Source organism: Drosophila willistoni, unplaced genomic scaffold (genome assembly GCF_018902025.1).
Source record: "Drosophila willistoni isolate 14030-0811.24 unplaced genomic scaffold, UCI_dwil_1.1 Seg872, whole genome shotgun sequence".
Taxonomy (NCBI): Eukaryota; Metazoa; Arthropoda; class Insecta; order Diptera; family Drosophilidae; genus Drosophila; species Drosophila willistoni.
In genome coordinates this window covers 40,001-60,000 of record NW_025814768.1, presented here as the reverse complement: position 1 = coordinate 60,000, position 20,000 = coordinate 40,001, and the positions used below count along the sequence as shown (strand labels likewise).

General features: G+C 32.2%; 4 non-coding genes across 4 annotated transcripts in view; all 4 read right to left on the bottom strand.

Annotated features, from left to right (window-relative positions):
- Nucleotides 1–4,742: 4,742 nt before the first annotated feature.
- On the bottom strand, nt 4,743–8,683 carry LOC124462080. Its single transcript, XR_006955368.1, has one exon. It is a non-coding gene; the product is annotated as a large subunit ribosomal RNA (ribosomal RNA).
- A 331-nt stretch (nt 8,684–9,014) lies between these two features.
- LOC124462078 lies at nt 9,015–9,194 on the bottom strand. The gene has a single exon (XR_006955366.1). It is a non-coding gene; the product is annotated as a 5.8S ribosomal RNA (ribosomal RNA).
- A 657-nt stretch (nt 9,195–9,851) lies between these two features.
- Nucleotides 9,852–11,846, bottom strand: LOC124462074. The gene has a single exon (XR_006955362.1). It is a non-coding gene; the product is annotated as a small subunit ribosomal RNA (ribosomal RNA).
- Nucleotides 11,847–16,637: 4,791 nt separating this feature from the next.
- LOC124462079 overlaps nt 16,638–20,000 on the bottom strand; it is a 3,941-nt gene continuing 578 nt past the window's right edge. Inside the window, exon 1 of the ribosomal RNA XR_006955367.1 lies at nt 16,638–20,000. This exon is cut by the window's right edge and continues 578 nt beyond it. This is a non-coding gene — a ribosomal RNA (large subunit ribosomal RNA).

Genomic DNA, 20,000 nt, shown 5'->3' with positions numbered 1-20,000 from the left:
TTTTAACAAACACATATTTTTAAATATTTAAAGATACTTGACAATATGATATATTTTTGAATAAAATAAATTAAAATACATATATTATTTGTGGTAACATTCTACGAATACGGCCATAATTTAATAGCGTTCATTTTCGTTTTTCATTAATTGAATATATTTAATAAATTTGTTCAAAAATATCTTTATTTTTACACTTACAAAATATATAATCACATTTGCTTTAATTTTGCTCATTTCAAAAGAAAATAAACATTTGTATTTTGATATTAAATTTAAAATTTAACTTGAATTTGACATTTAATGCGTGAAATTATATATCAAGTAAAACCATCATTCACATTAAGTGAGATGAGTGTTTTATAATTATAAGAAATTAATTCAATAATAATAATTTGATTTTAATAATGGAAAAATTTTTGCTCTATATAAGTGACATATTATTTAAGTTGCAAACATAACAAGATTTATGATGCATACTTATTTACTCTTCTTATATAAAAGGTTAAAGATTATGAACAATTAAACTAAGAACTAATTTAATGCCCATAATCTTTACTCAAGTATTAACGATAAATCCAAATATAACCAGTGAATAAACTTCAGCAGAGAGAACGATCCTAAGATCGTTTCATCATACACCTTAGAATACCTTGGTAGGCTTTTTCATTATCTTTTGCATTTGACATATTAACGTTGAAGTAGAGCAGCCTTCAACATGACTGAACAACCACTGTTCATCATGAGTAGGTTTTGTGCCACATACTCTCGAAATCGACCATTTATGTTTGAAGGTACCACTCAACAATAAATTTACATATGTATTTTTATAAATACCATCAAATTTCATTATAATAAATAAATAAATAGACATTGCCGATTATAAATGCATGAGACATATGTATTTGAGAAATGTACCGATATTACATATGACTGACCATGCTCGACATCACACCACCTAAGTAGGTTTTGTGCCACATACTCTCGAAATTGACCATTTATGTTTGAAGGTACCACTCAACAATAAATTTTCATATGTATTTTTATAAATACCATCAAATTTCATTATAATAAATAAATAAATAGACATTGCCGATTATAAATGCATAAGACATATGTATTTAAGAATTTTACCAATATTACATATGACTGACCATGCTCGACATCACACCACCTAAGTAGGTTTTGTGCCACATACTCTCGAAATGGACCATTTATATATGAAGGTACCACTCAACAATAAATTTTCATATGTATTTTTATAAATACCATCAAATTTCATTATAATAAATAAATAAATAGACATTGCCGATTATAAATGCATGAGACATATGTATTTAAGAATTTTACCAATATTACATATGACTGACCATGCTCGACATCACACCACCTAAGTAGGTTTTGTGCCACATACTCTCGAAATGGACCATTTATATATGAAGGTACCACTCAACAATAAATTTTCATATGTATTTTTATAAATACCATCAAATTTCATTATAATAAATAAATAAATAGACATTGCCGATTATAAATGCATAAGACATATGTATTTAAGAATTTTACCAATATTACATATGACTGACCATGCTCGACATCACACCACCTAAGTAGGTTTTGTGCCACATACTCTCGAAATGGACCATTTATATATGAAGGTACCACTCAACAATAAATTTTCATATGTATTTTTATAAATACCATCAAATTTCATTATAATAAATAAATAAATAGACATTGCCGATTATAAATGCATAAGACATATGTATTTAAGAATTTTACCAATATTACATATGACTGACCATGCTCGACATCACACCACCTAAGTAGGTTTTGTGCCACATACTCTCGAAATTGACCATTTATGTTTGAAGGTACCACTCAACAATAAATTTTCATATGTATTTTTATAAATACCATCAAATTTCATTATAATAAATAAATAAATAGACATTGCCGATTATAAATGCATAAGACATATGTATTTAAGAATTTTACCAATATTACATATGACTGACCATGCTCGACATCACACCACCTAAGTAGGTTTTGTGCCACATACTCTCGAAATGGACCATTTATATATGAAGGTACCACTCAACAATAAATTTTCATATGTATTTTTATAAATACCATCAAATTTCATTATAATAAATAAATAAATAGACATTGCCGATTATAAATGCATGAGACATATGTATTTAAGAATTTTACCAATATTACATATGACTGACCATGCTCGACATCACACCACCTAAGTAGGTTTTGTGCCACATACTCTCGAAATTGACCATTTATGTTTGAAGGTACCACTCAACAATAAATTTTCATATGTATTTTTATAAATACCATCAAATTTCATTATAATAAATAAATAAATAGACATTGCCGATTATAAATGCATAAGACATATGAATTTAAGAATTTTACCAATATAACATATGACTGACCATGCTCGACATCACACCACCTAAGTAGGTTTTGTGCCACATACTCTCGAAATTGACCATTTATGTTTGAAAGTACCACTCAATAATAAATTAACATTTTTTCCCCATACAATAAATGGGCGTTTTTAAGAAATCACCAAAGTATAAAACATTCGTATGTGATATGCATATTCCCATATGATATGGATGTTCCCATACGATAAATGGGCGATATTAATATTTTTAGTTTTTAGTAAAATTTTTTTTCATATATATAGTCGATATTAAATAAATCCCATACGTTATGATATATTTTCATATGATATGAAAAATTTTAAATGTTGAGTAAATTTTTATTTTTTTCATATGAATGGGCGAAATTAAATAAATCCCATACGTTATGATATATATTTTCATATGATATGAAAAATTTTAAATGTTGAGTAATTTTTTTTTTTTTCATATGAATGGGCGAAATTAAATAAATCGCATACGTTATGATATATTTTCATATGATATGAAAAATTTTAAATGTTGAGTAAATTTTTTTTTTTCATATAAATGGGCGAAATTAAATAAATCCCATACGTTATGATATATTTTCATATGATATGAAAAATTTTAAATGTTGAGTAATTTTTTTTTTTCATATAAATGGGCGAAATTAAATAAATCCCATACGTTATGATATATTTTCATATGATATGAAAAATTTTAAATGTTGAGTAAATTTGTTTTTTTTTTTTCATATATATGGGCGATATTAAATAAATCCCATACGTTATGATATATTTTCATATGATATGAAAAATTTTAATGTTGAGTAAATTTTTTTTTTTTTCATATGAATGGGCGAAATTAAATAAATCCCATACATTATGATATATATTTTCATATGATATGAAAAATTTTAAATGTTGAGTAAATTTTTTTTTTTTTCATATGAATGGGCGAAATTAAATAAATCGCATACGTTATGATATATTTTCATATGATATGAAAAATTTTAAATGTTGAGTAAATTTTTTTTTTCATATAAATGGGCGAAATTAAATAAATCCCATACGTTATGATATATATTTTCATATGATATGAAAAATTTTAAATGTTAAGTAAATTTTTTTTTTTTCATATAAATGGGCGATATTAAATAAATCGCATACGTTATGATATATTTTCATATGATATGAGAAATTTTGAATGTTGAGTAAATTTTTTTTTTTTTCATATATATGGGCGATGTTAAATAAATCCCATACGTTATGATATATTTTCATATGATATGAAAAATTTTAATGTTGAGTAAATTTTTTTTTTTTCATATAAATTATGAAGATGACAGTTGGCACCGCCGTTTTCATTTATTAAAGTTATATACATATAACATTTTTTTTCTTTTGACCTTTTAATAGGTACAGTAGGAATCTCTTTAAATGTATATATTGCGTCACTAAATAAATGACGATTCATTTGGCTACATTATGACGATCACAGTTGGAACCGCCGTTTTCGTTCTTTTAAGTTATATACATATAACATTATTTTTCCACCTTTCAATATGGACAGTAGGAGTTTCTTTAAATATATTTATTGTGTCTCTGAATAAATGACAATTCATTTGGCAACATTATGAAGATGACAGTTGGCACCGCCGTTTTCATTTATTAAAGTTATATACATATAACATTTTTTTCTTTTGACCTTTTAATAGGTACAGTAGGAATCTCTTTAAATATATATATTGCGTCACTAAATAAATGACGATTCATTTGGCTACATTATGACGATCACAGTTGAAACCGCCGTTTTCGTTCTTTTAAGTTATATACATATAACATTATTTTTCCACCTTTCAATATGGACAGTAGGAGTTTCTTTAAAAATATTTATTGTATCTCTGAATAAATGACAATTCATTTGGCAACATTATGAAGATGACAGTTGGCACCGCCGTTTTCATTTATTAAAGTTATATACATATAACATTTTTTTCTTTTGACCTTTTAATAGGTACAGTAGGAATCTCTTTAAATATATATATTGCGTCACTAAATAAATGACGATTCATTTGGCTACATTATGACGAACACAGTTTGAAACGCCGTATTCGTTCTTTTAACTTATATATATATATAACTTTTTTTTTCACCCATTTAAACATGAAGAGTAGGAATCTCTTAAAGTACATTCATTGCGTCACTAAAGAAATGACGATACATTTGGCTACCTAAAAAAAAAAGAGGATAGAAATGGACTTATTATTATATGAAATACTCTTCCATATAATAATAGTACATCAGCAATTTAAAAAAATCGAATCATCAAGCAAAGGATAAGCTTCAGTGGATCGCAGTATGGCAGCTGCTCAACCACTTACAACACCTTGCCTGTTACAAAAGTCGTTTACAATTGATTCTAGGCTTTGTCATTGTATTAAATAATGTTTTAATAAGTAACTAGCGCGGCATCAGGTGATCGAAGATCCTCCCAATTTACTATGTTACAAATAACATTGGCATCACATCCATTGTCGTTTATAAAATAAACTTTTAATGGTTTAGAAGCCATACAATGCAAATTGCCCCTTATTTATCATTGCAGTCCAGCACGGATACGACCTTAGAGGCGTTCAGGCATAATCCAACGGACGTAGCGTCATACCACTGTTCGCTCGAACAAGTATTGTGCCATTGGTCCGTACCTGCGGTTCCTCTCGTACTACGCAGGAATGCTGTCGCAACAACGTTTTGTCATTAGTAGGGTAAAACTAACCTGTCTCACGACGGTCTAAACCCAGCTCACGTTCCCTTGCATGGGTGAACAATCCAACGCTTGGTGAATTTTGCTTCACAATGATAGGAAGAGCCGACATCGAAGGATCAAAAAGCGACGTCGCTATGAACGCTTGGCCGCCACAAGCCAGTTATCCCTATGGTAACTTTTCTGACACCTCTTGTTAAAAACTCTTTAAACCAAAAGGATCGATAGGCCGAGCTTTTGCTGTCCCTGTGTGTACTGAACACCGAGATCAAGTCAGCATTTGCCCTTTTGCTCTATGTGTGGTTTCTGTCCGCACTGAGCTGGCCTTGGGACACCTCCGTTATTATTTGAGAGATGTACCGCCCCAGTCAAACTCCCTACCTGGCAATGTCCTTGAATTGGATCATACCTGAGTAATTGGAGTTATACCAAATATTTCAAATTAAAAATACATAAATGCACTCTCTCATTAAAGAATTTGTTTGCGATTATATAACAAACTCGTGATACTTTGATCAAGAAGCTTGCATCAAAACCCAATACCATAAGATATAATAAATATATCCGTATAATGGCTAGGAAATGATACACGTTCCATTTAATCAAGTAAGTAAGGAAACAATAAGAGTAGTGGTATTTCATTGGCGATATCAAACACAAGGAATAATATCTCCCACTTATTCTACACCTCTTATGTCTCCTTACACTGCCAGATTAGAGTCAAGCTCAAAAGGGTCTTCTTTCCCCGCTAATTATTCCAAGCCCGTTCCCTTGGCTGTGGTTTCGCTAGATAGTAGATAGGGACAGTAGGAATCTCGTTAATCCATTCATGCGCGTCACTAATTAGATGACGAGGCATTTGGCTACCTTAAGAGAGTCATAGTTACTCCCGCCGTTGACCCGCGCTTACTTGAATTTCTTCACTTTGACATTCAGAGCACTGGGCAGAAATCACATTGTGTCAACACCCGCTAGGGCCATCACAATGCTTTGTTTTAATTAGACAGTCGGATTCCCCAAGTCCGTGCCAGTTCTGAATTGATTGTTAATTGATAATCGTTATAATTTAAAAGAACTAATTAAAAATTAGTATTCTTAAAAATTTTAGCAAGAAAGTTCCACAATTGGCTACGTAACTAACTATCCGGGGAACAAATAACTATCATAAATGATAGAAACTCTATTTACCCAGAACGAGCACATAAACCATGTTATTGTTTCCCAATCAAGCCCGACTATCTCAATCTTCAGAGCCAATCCTTATCCCGAAGTTACGGATCTAATTTGCCGACTTCCCTTACCTACATTATTCTATCGACTAGAGACTCTTCACCTTGGAGACCAGCTGCGGATATTGGTACGGCCTGTTGAGAAGTTTGCGTATCCCCACCATAAATTTTCAAGGTCCGAGGAGAAAATATCGACACAACAGTATATGTCATGCTCTTCTAGCCCATCTACCATATCTCTCTGCGAAAGACTTCCATGGTAGTACGGCTATAAAACAGAAAAGAAAACTCTTCCGATACCTCTCGACGGCTTCTTTATGGTCGTTCCTGTTGCCAGGATGAGCACGAGGCCCATATTTAATAACAAACGGATACTCAACAGGTTACGGAATTGGAACCGTATTCCCTTTCGTTCAAAATTATTCAAGTGTTTTATTATTTATTATTTCATTTGACATTTTTAAAACTTGAAAATTTTCGGCTTTCGCCTTGAACTTAGGACCGACTAACTCGTGATCAACCACTGTTCACACGAAACCCTTCTCCACTTCAGTCCTCCAAGGTCTCATTCGATTATTTGCTACTACCACCAAGATCTGTACCAATGGCGGCTCCATGCAGGCTTACGCCAAACACTTCTAAGCACACCATTGTACCTTCCTACTCACTAAAGTTTCAAAATTTATATTATAAATAATATAAATCATCTACTTTAGCGGTAATGTATAGGTATACAACTTAAGCGCCATCCATTTTAAGGGCTAGTTGCTTCGGCAGGTGAGTTGTTACACACTCCTTAGCGGATTTCGACTTCCATGATCACCGTCCTGCTGTTTTAAGCAACCAACGCCTTTCATGGTTTCTGTATGAGTTGTTAATTTGGGCACCGTAACATTACGTTTGGTTCATCCCACAGCGCCAGTTCTGCTTACCAAAAGTGGCCCACTGGGCACAATATATCATAACCTTAAACTTCATATCAAGAAAGTTAAGGTTCTTACCCATTTAAAGTTTGAGAATAGGTTAAGATCGTTTCGACCCTAAGGCCTCTAATCATTCGCTTTACCAGATAAGATTATTTTATATAACATTTAAATGCACCAGCTATCCTGAGGGAAACTTCGGAAGGAACCAGCTACTAGATGGTTCGATTGGTCTTTCGCCCCTATACTCAATTCTGACAATCGATTTGCACGTCAGAACTGTTTCGGTCTTCCATCAGGGTTTCCCCTGACTTCAACCTGATCAAGTATAGTTCACCATCTTTCGGGTCACAGCATATATGCTCAAGGTACGTTCCAGTTAGAGGTATAAATAATATAAATATCATTATACATAACTATATAGAACGCCCCGGGATTGTGTTAATTATCTATAAATAGTTAAAAAACTAATCCCATTATTAGTCAAGTTAATTATGCTATTAGGTTTATATCCCAATAACTTGCACATATGTTAGACTCCTTGGTCCGTGTTTCAAGACGGGTCCCGAAGGTATCCTGAATCTTTCGCATTGTTAATCATACAAGTGCATATAATAAACACAGAAAATCAATGATAATCATGCTATTATATAATTCCGAAAAATTAACGCACTGTATTCATATAAATCTATCAACACTTTATCAAATTAATGACATTTATTCTATGTTAAAATGCAAGCAAAATAATTTAAATAAACTATAAGTCATATTTTATGATAAATTTGGTTTATGTTAATAGATTACAATGTCCTTATATGGAAAAAATGCACACTATTATTATAATATTATTAAAATATTAAAACTCTAATGATGAATTTTCCATAATGGATATTCAGGTTCATCGGGCTTAACCTCTAAGCAGTTTCACGTACTATTTAACTCTCTATTCAGAGTTCTTTTCAACTTTCCCTCACGGTACTTGTTTACTATCGGTCTCATGGTTATATTTAGTTTTAGATGGAGTTTACCACCCACTTAGTGCTGCACTATCAAGCAACACGACTCTTTGGAAACACCATCTAGTAATCATTAACGTTATACGGGCCTGGCACCCTCTATGGGTAAATGGCCTCATTTAAGAAGGACTTAAATCATTAATTTCTCATACTAGAATATTGATGCTCCATACACTGCATCTCACATTTGCCATAAAGACAAAGTGACTTAGTGCTGAACTATTTTCTTTTCGCTCGCCGCTACTAAGAAAATCCTTGTTAGTTTCTTTTCCTCCCCTAATTAATATGCTTAAATTCAGGGGGTAGTCCCATATGAGTTGAGGTTGTATATACACACAAATATATTATTTAATATATTAAAACCATTGTTAATTTTTACTTTAAGTGAAGAATAATATTATGACACAATTATTTTTTCATTTCATATCATTAATAAGAGGCAATTCTAGATTAAAATTTAATATTTTTTATGCTAGACATTCCTCAGTATCATTTGATTTGAAAAAGAAAATTATACATCTTCGTTTTTCTCATACATATGTGAGCCAATGTGTTTCAATTATTATTAATATTATGAATATACATATATATCCAATAATATACCATATGCTTTAATATTTCGTAAAATATTAAAACAACTTATTTAGCATAGTCTTACAACCCTCAACCATATGTAGTCCAAGCAGCACTCTAAAATTAATTAAAGTACCATAACAGCATGGACTGCGATATGCGTTCAAAATGTCGATGTTCATGTGTCCTGCAGTTCACACGATGACGCACAGTTTGCTGCGTTCTTCATCGACCCATGAGCCGAGTGATCCACCGCTTAGAGTGATTATTAAATTGTTTGTTTATTTCATTACGTCAATAATATTTTTATTGAAAGAAATTAAAAATACACCATTTTACTGGCATATATCAATTCCTTCAATAAAATCTTAACCCAAACGAATGCTGCGAAATGTCTTAGTTAACATAAGTGATTGAATACTGGACTTGACAAAATTTAAAAACTTGAAATTTAAAGTAAACTATCAATTTATGTAAAACGTTAACCTTAAATGCAGGTACAACATTGTACATTTGGGATGTTGCTTTAACCAATGTATGCCCAAACCAACAATGGCCAATACATTACGCAACGCCTGTATATTATGGTACATATACACGCAGATAAATAAAGATATACAAAAATCATTTTCAATCTCCGATCGGAATACATAATTCAAGAAGAGTTAATATATTTTTTTTCTACCGTCAATTGTTATATATTTATACTCATTTTACTTTATTTAAATTTAATTTAATTTAATTTAATTTAATTTTTCAAATCAAATATTGTTTTAAATCGACTTCCCCTGATCAGATTTAATAATAATAATAATCAATTTCATTTTCATTTTATGCTCTCATCTTCAATTTCATTTTCATTTTATATATCTTTATATTAATTTGGTATTTATTTATTTTAATAACGGTTGGAAAATACAATAATGATCCTTCCGCAGGTTCACCTACGGAAACCTTGTTACGACTTTTACTTCCTCTAAATAATCAAGTTCGGTCAACTTTTGCGAAACAACCGTAACACGCAAGGCGTCACAGTGATCACGTCCGGAGACCTCACTAAATAATTCAATCGGTAGTAGCGACGGGCGGTGTGCACAAAGGGCAGGGACGTAATCAATGCGAGTTAATGACTCACACTTACTAGGAATTCCAAGTTCATGTGAACAGTTTCAGTTCACAATCCCAAGCATGAAAGTGGTTCAGCGGTTTACCCGGACCTCTCGGTCTAGGAAATACACGTTGATACTTTCATTGTAGCGCGCGTGCAGCCCAGGACATCTAAGGGCATCACAGACCTGTTATTGCTCAATCTCATTATTGCTAGACGCAATTTGTCCATTTAAGAAGCTAGTGTCCTTATAATGGGACAAACCAACAGGTACGGCTCCACTTATATAAACACATTCAAACACAATAAACATTTTACTGCTACCATGAATGAAGGCAATATAAGCTTCAACACCATAATCCTGAAGATATCTATTTAATATATTTGAGTCTCGTTCGTTATCGGAATTAACCAGACAAATCACTCCACGAACTAAGAACGGCCATGCACCACCACCCATAGATTCGAGAAAGAGCTATCAATCTGTCTTACACACTTATGTTCGGACCTGGTAAGTTTTCCCGTGTTGAGTCAAATTAAGCCGCAGGCTCCACTCCTGGTGGTGCCCTTCCGTCAATTCCTTTAAGTTTCAGCTTTGCAACCATACTTCCCCCGGAGCCCAAAAGCTTTGGTTTCCCGGGAAGCGACTGAGAGAGCCATAAAAGTAGCTACACCCAATTGCTAGCTGGCATCGTTTATGGTTAGAACTAGGGCGGTATCTGATCGCCTTCGAACCTCTAACTTTCGTTCTTGATTAATGAAAACATCTTTGGCAAATGCTTTCGCTTAAGTTAGTCTTACGACGGTCCAAGAATTTCACCTCTCGCGTCGTAATACTAATGCCCCCAAACTGCTTCTATTAATCATTACCTCTTGATCTGAAAACCAATGAAAGCAGAACAGAGGTCTTATTTCATTATCCCATGCACAGAATATTCAGGCATTTGAAGCCTGCTTTAAGCACTCTAATTTGTTCAAAGTAATTGTACCGGCCCACAAAAACACTCGATTAAGAGCACTAATGTAGGTTTTTAAATAGGAGGAATATATAAAAAAGTACAAGTACTTAATTACATATAAGAACTCCACCGATAATACGCTTACATACATAAAGGTATAGTACTAACTACAAATGTATGTTGTACTACCCGTATGAAGCACAAGTTCAACTACGAACGTTTTAACCGCAACAACTTTAATATACGCTATTGGAGCTGGAATTACCGCGGCTGCTGGCACCAGACTTGCCCTCCAATTGGTCCTTGTTAAAGGATTTAAAGTGTACTCATTCCAATTACAGGGCCTCGGATATGAGTCCTGTATTGTTATTTTTCGTCACTACCTCCCCGAGCTGGGAGTGGGTAATTTACGCGCCTGCTGCCTTCCTTAGATGTGGTAGCCGTTTCTCAGGCTCCCTCTCCGGAATCGAACCCTGATTCCCCGTTACCCGTTGCAACCATGGTAGTCCTAGATACTACCATCAAAAGTTGATAGGGCAGACATTTGAAAGATCTGTCGTCGGTACAAGACCATACGATCTGCATGTTATCTAGAGTTCAACCAATATAACGATCAATTGATCGCTTGGTTTTAGTCTAATAAAAGCACACGTCCCAGAAGGTCCGTGTTTTAATTGCATGTATTAGCTCTAGAATTACCACAGTTATCCAAGTAACTGTTAACGATCTAAGGAACCATAACTGATATAATGAGCCTTTTGCGGTTTCACTTTTAATTCGTGTGTACTTAGACATGCATGGCTTAATCTTTGAGACAAGCATATAACTACTGGCAGGATCAACCAGAATAATGTTATTTATTAAATGTGTTGTTAAAATAACGATAAGTTTTATGATTTTTAACAAACACATATTTTTAAATATTTAAAGATACTTGACAATATGATATATTTTTGAATAAAATAAATTAAAATACATATATTATTTGTGGTAACATTCTACGAATACGGCCATAATTTAATAGCGTTCATTTTCGTTTTTCATTAATTGAATATATTTAATAAATTTGTTCAAAAATATCTTTATTTTTACACTTACAAAATATATAATCACATTTGCTTTAATTTTGCTCATTTCAAAAGAAAATAAACATTTGTATTTTGATATTAAATTTAAAATTTAACTTGAATTTGACATTTAATGCGTGAAATTATATATCAAGTAAAACCATCATTCACATTAAGTGAGATGAGTGTTTTATAATTATAAGAAATTAATTCAATAATAATAATTTGATTTTAATAATGGAAAAATTTTTGCTCTATATAAGTGACATATTATTTAAGTTGCAAACATAACAAGATTTATGATGCATACTTATTTACTCTTCTTATATAAAAGGTTAAAGATTATGAACAATTAAACTAAGAACTAATTTAATGCCCATAATCTTTACTCAAGTATTAACGATAAATCCAAATATAACCAGTGAATAAACTTCAGCAGAGAGAACGATCCTAAGATCGTTTCATCATACACCTTAGAATACCTTGGTAGGCTTTTTCATTATCTTTTGCATTTGACATATTAACGTTGAAGTAGAGCAGCCTTCAACATGACTGAACAACCACTGTTCATCATGAGTAGGTTTTGTGCCACATACTCTCGAAATCGACCATTTATGTTTGAAGGTACCACTCAACAATAAATTTACATATGTATTTTTATAAATACCATCAAATTTCATTATAATAAATAAATAAATAGACATTGCCGATTATAAATGCATGAGACATATGTATTTGAGAAATGTACCGATATTACATATGACTGACCATGCTCGACATCACACCACCTAAGTAGGTTTTGTGCCACATACTCTCGAAATTGACCATTTATGTTTGAAGGTACCACTCAACAATAAATTTTCATATGTATTTTTATAAATACCATCAAATTTCATTATAATAAATAAATAAATAGACATTGCCGATTATAAATGCATAAGACATATGTATTTAAGAATTTTACCAATATTACATATGACTGACCATGCTCGACATCACACCACCTAAGTAGGTTTTGTGCCACATACTCTCGAAATGGACCATTTATATATGAAGGTACCACTCAACAATAAATTTTCATATGTATTTTTATAAATACCATCAAATTTCATTATAATAAATAAATAAATAGACATTGCCGATTATAAATGCATGAGACATATGTATTTAAGAATTTTACCAATATTACATATGACTGACCATGCTCGACATCACACCACCTAAGTAGGTTTTGTGCCACATACTCTCGAAATGGACCATTTATATATGAAGGTACCACTCAACAATAAATTTTCATATGTATTTTTATAAATACCATCAAATTTCATTATAATAAATAAATAAATAGACATTGCCGATTATAAATGCATAAGACATATGTATTTAAGAATTTTACCAATATTACATATGACTGACCATGCTCGACATCACACCACCTAAGTAGGTTTTGTGCCACATACTCTCGAAATGGACCATTTATATATGAAGGTACCACTCAACAATAAATTTTCATATGTATTTTTATAAATACCATCAAATTTCATTATAATAAATAAATAAATAGACATTGCCGATTATAAATGCATAAGACATATGTATTTAAGAATTTTACCAATATTACATATGACTGACCATGCTCGACATCACACCACCTAAGTAGGTTTTGTGCCACATACTCTCGAAATTGACCATTTATGTTTGAAGGTACCACTCAACAATAAATTTTCATATGTATTTTTATAAATACCATCAAATTTCATTATAATAAATAAATAAATAGACATTGCCGATTATAAATGCATAAGACATATGTATTTAAGAATTTTACCAATATTACATATGACTGACCATGCTCGACATCACACCACCTAAGTAGGTTTTGTGCCACATACTCTCGAAATGGACCATTTATATATGAAGGTACCACTCAACAATAAATTTTCATATGTATTTTTATAAATACCATCAAATTTCATTATAATAAATAAATAAATAGACATTGCCGATTATAAATGCATGAGACATATGTATTTAAGAATTTTACCAATATTACATATGACTGACCATGCTCGACATCACACCACCTAAGTAGGTTTTGTGCCACATACTCTCGAAATTGACCATTTATGTTTGAAGGTACCACTCAACAATAAATTTTCATATGTATTTTTATAAATACCATCAAATTTCATTATAATAAATAAATAAATAGACATTGCCGATTATAAATGCATAAGACATATGAATTTAAGAATTTTACCAATATAACATATGACTGACCATGCTCGACATCACACCACCTAAGTAGGTTTTGTGCCACATACTCTCGAAATTGACCATTTATGTTTGAAAGTACCACTCAATAATAAATTAACATTTTTTCCCCATACAATAAATGGGCGTTTTTAAGAAATCACCAAAGTATAAAACATTCGTATGTGATATGCATATTCCCATATGATATGGATGTTCCCATACGATAAATGGGCGATATTAATATTTTTAGTTTTTAGTAAAATTTTTTTTCATATATATAGTCGATATTAAATAAATCCCATACGTTATGATATATTTTCATATGATATGAAAAATTTTAAATGTTGAGTAAATTTTTATTTTTTTCATATGAATGGGCGAAATTAAATAAATCCCATACGTTATGATATATATTTTCATATGATATGAAAAATTTTAAATGTTGAGTAAATTTTTTTTTTTTTCATATGAATGGGCGAAATTAAATAAATCGCATACGTTATGATATATTTTCATATGATATGAAAAATTTTAAATGTTGAGTAAATTTTTTTTTTTCATATAAATGGGCGAAATTAAATAAATCCCATACGTTATGATATATTTTCATATGATATGAAAAATTTTAAATGTTGAGTAATTTTTTTTTTTCATATAAATGGGCGAAATTAAATAAATCCCATACGTTATGATATATTTTCATATGATATGAAAAATTTTAAATGTTGAGTAAATTTGTTTTTTTTTTTTCATATATATGGGCGATATTAAATAAATCCCATACGTTATGATATATTTTCATATGATATGAAAAATTTTAATGTTGAGTAAATTTTTTTTTTTTTCATATGAATGGGCGAAATTAAATAAATCCCATACATTATGATATATATTTTCATATGATATGAAAAATTTTAAATGTTGAGTAAATTTTTTTTTTTTTTCATATGAATGGGCGAAATTAAATAAATCGCATACGTTATGATATATTTTCATATGATATGAAAAATTTTAAATGTTGAGTAAATTTTTTTTTTCATATAAATGGGCGAAATTAAATAAATCCCATACGTTATGATATATATTTTCATATGATATGAAAAATTTTAAATGTTAAGTAAATTTTTTTTTTTTCATATAAATGGGCGATATTAAATAAATCGCATACGTTATGATATATTTTCATATGATATGAGAAATTTTGAATGTTGAGTAAATTTTTTTTTTTTTCATATATATGGGCGATGTTAAATAAATCCCATACGTTATGATATATTTTCATATGATATGAAAAATTTTAATGTTGAGTAAATTTTTTTTTTTTCATATAAATTATGAAGATGACAGTTGGCACCGCCGTTTTCATTTATTAAAGTTATATACATATAACATTTTTTTTCTTTTGACCTTTTAATAGGTACAGTAGGAATCTCTTTAAATTATATATTGCGTCACTAAATAAATGACGATTCATTTGGCTACATTATGACGATCACAGTTGGAACCGCCGTTTTCGTTCTTTTAAGTTATATACATATAACATTATTTTTCCACCTTTCAATATGGACAGTAGGAGTTTCTTTAAATATATTTATTGTGTCTCTGAATAAATGACAATTCATTTGGCAACATTATGAAGATGACAGTTGGCACCGCCGTTTTCATTTATTAAAGTTATATACATATAACATTTTTTTCTTTTGACCTTTTAATAGGTACAGTAGGAATCTCTTTAAATATATATATTGCGTCACTAAATAAATGACGATTCATTTGGCTACATTATGACGATCACAGTTGAAACCGCCGTTTTCGTTCTTTTAAGTTATATACATATAACATTATTTTTCCACCTTTCAATATGGACAGTAGGAGTTTCTTTAAAAATATTTATTGTATCTCTGAATAAATGACAATTCATTTGGCAACATTATGAAGATGACAGTTGGCACCGCCGTTTTCATTTATTAAAGTTATATACATATAACATTTTTTTCTTTTGACCTTTTAATAGGTACAGTAGGAATCTCTTTAAATATATATATTGCGTCACTAAATAAATGACGATTCATTTGGCTACATTATGACGAACACAGTTTGAAACGCCGTATTCGTTCTTTTAACTTATATATATATATAACTTTTTTTTTCACCCATTTAAACATGAAGAGTAGGAATCTCTTAAAGTACATTCATTGCGTCACTAAAGAAATGACGATACATTTGGCTACCTAAAAAAAAAAGAGGATAGAAATGGACTTATTATTATATGAAATACTCTTCCATATAATAATAGTACATCAGCAATTTAAAAAAATCGAATCATCAAGCAAAGGATAAGCTTCAGTGGATCGCAGTATGGCAGCTGCTCAACCACTTACAACACCTTGCCTGTTACAAAAGTCGTTTACAATTGATTCTAGGCTTTGTCATTGTATTAAATAATGTTTTAATAAGTAACTAGCGCGGCATCAGGTGATCGAAGATCCTCCCAATTTACTATGTTACAAATAACATTGGCATCACATCCATTGTCGTTTATAAAATAAACTTTTAATGGTTTAGAAGCCATACAATGCAAATTGCCCCTTATTTATCATTGCAGTCCAGCACGGATACGACCTTAGAGGCGTTCAGGCATAATCCAACGGACGTAGCGTCATACCACTGTTCGCTCGAACAAGTATTGTGCCATTGGTCCGTACCTGCGGTTCCTCTCGTACTACGCAGGAATGCTGTCGCAACAACGTTTTGTCATTAGTAGGGTAAAACTAACCTGTCTCACGACGGTCTAAACCCAGCTCACGTTCCCTTGCATGGGTGAACAATCCAACGCTTGGTGAATTTTGCTTCACAATGATAGGAAGAGCCGACATCGAAGGATCAAAAAGCGACGTCGCTATGAACGCTTGGCCGCCACAAGCCAGTTATCCCTATGGTAACTTTTCTGACACCTCTTGTTAAAAACTCTTTAAACCAAAAGGATCGATAGGCCGAGCTTTTGCTGTCCCTGTGTGTACTGAACACCGAGATCAAGTCAGCATTTGCCCTTTTGCTCTATGTGTGGTTTCTGTCCGCACTGAGCTGGCCTTGGGACACCTCCGTTATTATTTGAGAGATGTACCGCCCCAGTCAAACTCCCTACCTGGCAATGTCCTTGAATTGGATCATACCTGAGTAATTGGAGTTATACCAAATATTTCAAATTAAAAATACATAAATGCACTCTCTCATTAAAGAATTTGTTTGCGATTATATAACAAACTCGTGATACTTTGATCAAGAAGCTTGCATCAAAACCCAATACCATAAGATATAATAAATATATCCGTATAATGGCTAGGAAATGATACACGTTCCATTTAATCAAGTAAGTAAGGAAACAATAAGAGTAGTGGTATTTCATTGGCGATATCAAACACAAGGAATAATATCTCCCACTTATTCTACACCTCTTATGTCTCCTTACACTGCCAGATTAGAGTCAAGCTCAAAAGGGTCTTCTTTCCCCGCTAATTATTCCAAGCCCGTTCCCTTGGCTGTGGTTTCGCTAGATAGTAGATAGGGACAGTAGGAATCTCGTTAATCCATTCATGCGCGTCACTAATTAGATGACGAGGCATTTGGCTACCTTAAGAGAGTCATAGTTACTCCCGCCGTTGACCCGCGCTTACTTGAATTTCTTCACTTTGACATTCAGAGCACTGGGCAGAAATCACATTGTGTCAACACCCGCTAGGGCCATCACAATGCTTTGTTTTAATTAGACAGTCGGATTCCCCAAGTCCGTGCCAGTTCTGAATTGATTGTTAATTGATAATCGTTATAATTTAAAAGAACTAATTAAAAATTAGTATTCTTAAAAATTTTAGCAAGAAAGTTCCACAATTGGCTACGTAACTAACTATCCGGGGAACAAATAACTATCATAAATGATAGAAACTCTATTTACCCAGAACGAGCACATAAACCATGTTATTGTTTCCCAATCAAGCCCGACTATCTCAATCTTCAGAGCCAATCCTTATCCCGAAGTTACGGATCTAATTTGCCGACTTCCCTTACCTACATTATTCTATCGACTAGAGACTCTTCACCTTGGAGACCAGCTGCGGATATTGGTACGGCCTGTTGAGAAGTTTGCGTATCCCCACCATAAATTTTCAAGGTCCGAGGAGAAAATATCGACACAACAGTATATGTCATGCTCTTCTAGCCCATCTACCATATCTCTCTGCGAAAGACTTCCATGGTAGTACGGCTATAAAACAGAAAAGAAAACTCTTCCGATACCTCTCGACGGCTTCTTTATGGTCGTTCCTGTTGCCAGGATGAGCACGAGGCCCATATTTAATAACAAACGGATACTCAACAGGTTACGGAATTGGAACCGTATTCCCTTTCGTTCAAAATTATTCAAGTGTTTTATTATTTATTATTTCATTTGACATTTTTAAAACTTGAAAATTTTCGGCTTTCGCCTTGAACTTAGGACCGACTAACTCGTGATCAACCACTGTTCACACGAAACCCTTCTCCACTTCAGTCCTCCAAGGTCTCATTCGATTATTTGCTACTACCACCAAGATCTGTACCAATGGCGGCTCCATGCAGGCTTACGCCAAACACTTCTAAGCACACCATTGTACCTTCCTACTCACTAAAGTTTCAAAATTTATATTATAAATAATATAAATCATCTACTTTAGCGGTAATGTATAGGTATACAACTTAAGCGCCATCCATTTTAAGGGCTAGTTGCTTCGGCAGGTGAGTTGTTACACACTCCTTAGCGGATTTCGACTTCCATGATCACCGTCCTGCTGTTTTAAGCAACCAACGCCTTTCATGGTTTCTGTATGAGTTGTTAATTTGGGCACCGTAACATTACGTTTGGTTCATCCCACAGCGCCAGTTCTGCTTACCAAAAGTGGCCCACTGGGCACAATATATCATAACCTTAAACTTCATATCAAGAAAGTTAAGGTTCTTACCCATTTAAAGTTTGAGAATAGGTTAAGATCGTTTCGACCCTAAGGCCTCTAATCATTCGCTTTACCAGATAAGATTATTTTATATAACATTTAAATGCACCAGCTATCCTGAGGGAAACTTCGGAAGGAACCAGCTACTAGATGGTTCGATTGGTCTTTCGCCCCTATACTCAATTCTGACAATCGATTTGCACGTCAGAACTGTTTCGGTCTTCCATCAGGGTTTCCCCTGACTTCAACCTGATCAAGTATAGTTCACCATCTTTCGGGTCACAGCATATATGCTCAAGGTACGTTCCAGTTAGAGGTATAAATAATATAAATATCATTATACATAACTATATAGAACGCCCCGGGATTGTGTTAATTATCTATAAATAGTTAAAAAACTAATCCCATTATTAGTCAAGTTAATTATGCTATTAGGTTTATATCCCAATAACTTGCACATATGTTAGACTCCTTGGTCCGTGTTTCAAGACGGGTCCCGAAGGTATCCTGAATCTTTCGCATTGTTAATCATACAAGTGCATATAATAAACACAGAAAATCAATGATAATCATGCTATTATATAATTCCGAAAAATTAACGCACTGTATTCATATAAATCTATCAACACTTTATCAAATTAATGACATTTATTCTATGTTAAAATGCAAGCAAAATAATTTAAATAAACTATAAG